A 3541-nucleotide genomic window follows, 5' to 3' on the forward strand; every position below is an offset into this window, starting at 1 on the left:
GATTGTTTCTTCCTCTCTTTTTTGCGGGGTTGGGGTTGAAAAAAAGACTGTTGCATACTGCATTTGGCTTGGTATGAAAACAAAACTGTGTCCTCAACTTGTTTTCTAAAGACCATCATTATACTGCTTCCTGGACTGGGTGGTGCAGTGGCCAAGGTCTTAAGTGAGTTTAAAGTAAAAATTGACTAATGAGATCTGGTTTTTTTGTTGTTTAGTTTTTATTTCACTATCATAAACTTAACTCTGCAATCCAGCTAGACTTGGAGGGAAGTAAGGAAAACATGGAACCCAGAGAATGGCAGCAAGAGCACAAAAATTATAGGATATTTCAAACAGATAGGGGTGATGGGGTGCTTTCCTGAGCTACAGAAGGAATGGTCTGGTAGTTAAGATAAAACACAAGTCTAATTTGTTAGATTTGTCCACAGTCAGCAATGGTGATCTTCTTGCTGTTCTTGCCATTCCTGGACCCAGAGTGCTCCATGGATTCCACAATATTCCTGTCCTCATTCACCTGCCAAAGACCACCTGCTTGCCATCCAACCACTCAGGCTTGGTAGTGCAGATGAAAAGCTGGGAACCATTTGTGTTGGGTTCAGCCTTTGCCATGGACGAGATGCCAGGACCCCTATATTCAAGATGAAGTTCTCATCATCAGCTTTCTCCCCATAGATGGACTTGTTGTCAGTTCTGTTATGGCATATGATGTCACCACTCTGGCACAGAAATCCCAGAATAATCCTGTGAAAGCAGGAACCTTTATAACCAAGTCCTTTTTCCCCAGGGCTCAGAGCATGAAAGTTTGCTGCTGTCTTTGGAACTTTGTCTGCAAACAGCTCGAAGGGAAACATGGCCCAAGGGCTCACCATCCACAGGGATGTCAAAGGACTCAATGGGGTTGAGTTGACTATGGTGGGGTGGTGCAGGTGACTCTGGGCCAGCAACATCTGCAAAGCCAAGATCTGGTTTTTTAAACTCTTGCTTCTGAGTGGAAGAAAATGCAAAGAATAAAATAAAGCAATTTGGAAAAGTCCAACATGGATTTCAAATCTCCCTCTCTGGACATCCCAAAGCTGCTGTTCTTGGAAGGGAGTCTAAGCAATGTTGGAACTACTTCGAGTGCCAAATACTATGCCCTCAGCTTTGGCATGGACTGATCTTCGGTCTTGTCCACAGTTAGAATGGACATCTACATATGGAGCACCTGGTTACGTGTCAAAATGAAGAACTATGGTCCAACTCCAGGTAGGCCCTGCATCAACAGCCCTGGGGATGCAGCCTGGGAGTCATTTTTTTTTTTCCTTAAATAAGCTCCTCAAGGTATTCATATTCACACTGAAGTTTGAAAAACACTGGCATGAAATCTGTGCTAAAGCAGAGTAGAAGGCACAACTGTTAGTTTCCCCAACTGGACTAGAATCTAATTTGGTTCAGTTTGGAAAAGAAAAGCTCCTCCCAAATTAAAAAAATATATTAAAAAATCAAAGACATTTTATAAAAAGCCTGCTCATCTCAAAACCTCCCTTGTCTCTGCTTTTCATCTGTGTGGTGTTCTCTCTCTCTTGGGATTACAAAGTGTTCCAAATGCTTGCAGTGATTTTGAGCATATTCCCTGAGATCATATCTCTTCCAAGCTTCAGGGAGAAGGAGGAGGTCAAAAGTAAGTTCCCGTGGTGGGAGCTCGCCATGCAAGGACACAGCTCTCTAACTCTGGCCTTGGCCTCCTTTCTAATGAAACAATTCCTTCCCAGCTTGTTTTAGTCTTTACCCACATACCTTCAATGCCCCCAGCTGGAGTTAGTCTCTCCCTCCCCTAGCCTGTCAAGCTCTTTCTCTAGTATGCTTTGCTTATTCCTGTCTGCCTCTTGATGAGTTAAAGCAAATGAAATGTCATTTGCATAGTGCTCTCCAAAGCATTTCACAGACATGACCCCATCAATCTTCACAATATACCCTAGTTGGGCACTGGAATGTTCGCTCCTTAGTTTAAGAAAAGATGTTGAGTCTCCAAAGGTTAAGTGACTTTTGACTTTCCTAAGAGTAGGAAACTAGTTAGCGCTAGAGGCAGGGCATCTTTCTATAACACCATTTTTTTTTTTTTAATGGAAGGTGTAGTCTTATCCTATTTCATCAAACTACAAAATTTTTAAAATTAAGCAGCTATATGTACCAGAAGCCTACTAGATAATTTGGGATATAAGAGTGTCAGCAGAGGCTCGGTGCTTGGATAGCTCAGTTGGTTAAGCAACAGACTCTTGATTTTGGCTCCGATTGTGATCTCAGGGTCATTAAAAAAATATCGTCTTATTAGATAGTAAATCAGGTTCACAAATAACTTTCACCCTTGTTATGGTCTGAGTGTTTATGCCCCCCCTTAAATTCATATGCTGAAATCCTAATGCCAATGTGATGGTATTAAGAGGTGGAACCTTTGAGAAAGAATTAAATCATGAGGTCAGGGGCCTCATGAATAAGATTTGTTCCCTTATAAAAGGGGGCTCAGAGAGCTCCTTTACCCCTTCTGCCACATGAGGACATAACGAGAAGTCTGCAATCAGAAAACAGCCCTCACCCAACCATGCTGGCACCCTGATCTTGGACTTCCATCCTTCAGAACAATTTCTGTTGTTTATAAGCCATCTAGTGTGTGGTATTTTGTGATAGCAGCCCAGACAGACTAAAACAACCCTGTATTATAGTTCTTCTTCTTCTCTCCCTCGAATGTTTTGAGCCTCCATATATTGGATACTACACCAAGAACTACACATACTTGAAAAAAAATCATAGTACAGCACACAAAGTAACTGCCATTGAGAATCTTAAGTGCAGAGGAGAGGTTGACCCACTAGACGAGCCAGAGAGTATGTTACATTGTGGTTAAGAGCTTTTTCACCAGACACAGACTACTTAAATTTGTTTCTTGTCTTTACCACTTAATACCTCCGCGACCTTGGGCAAGAATTTCTATGTGTTACTCCTTGAAGACTAAATACGCGTGTAAAGGATTTAAAACAAGTCCCAGAACATACAAAGTGCTCAATAAATGTCAGTAATAACAACAACGATAATAAATAATTCAATGTTACAATTATCACTTAAGTTTAAGTCTTTGGCCACATTTGAGAAGATATTAGCCATTATCTCTTTAAGAGATTTTTCTTCCCCACACTCTTACTCTTTTCCATCTGGAGTTCTTACGGCATAACTCTTAGCCTCTTTGGTATTGTCTCACCAGTCCTAAGGCTCTATTTCTTTTTCAATCATTCTCCTTCTCTGTTCTTCAAAACTGGATAATTTTTATTGCTCTGTCAACAAGTTTACTGACTTTTTCCTCTGTCATCTCAATTTTGCTACTGAGCCCATTCAGTGAAAAGTGTTATTTTTCAGTTCTACATTTTCCAGTTGATTCTGTTATAACTTCTATTTATCTAGTGATATGTCCTTTCTATTCTTTCTCTCTTTCTTCCTTCCTTTCTCTCTTCCTTCCTTCCTTCCTTTCTTTCTTTCTTTCTTTCTTTCTTTCTTTCTTTCTTTCTTTCTT

General features: G+C 40.6%; 1 pseudogene; it reads right to left on the reverse strand.

Annotated features, from left to right (window-relative positions):
- Positions 1–412: 412 nt before the first annotated feature.
- The window catches only part of LOC118015425, a 117994-nt pseudogene continuing 114865 nt past the window's right edge, over positions 413–3541 (reverse strand).

Source organism: Mirounga leonina, unplaced genomic scaffold, assembly GCF_011800145.1.
Source record: "Mirounga leonina isolate KUSES-001 unplaced genomic scaffold, KU_Mleo_1.0 Mir_165, whole genome shotgun sequence".
Taxonomy (NCBI): Eukaryota; Metazoa; Chordata; class Mammalia; order Carnivora; family Phocidae; genus Mirounga; species Mirounga leonina.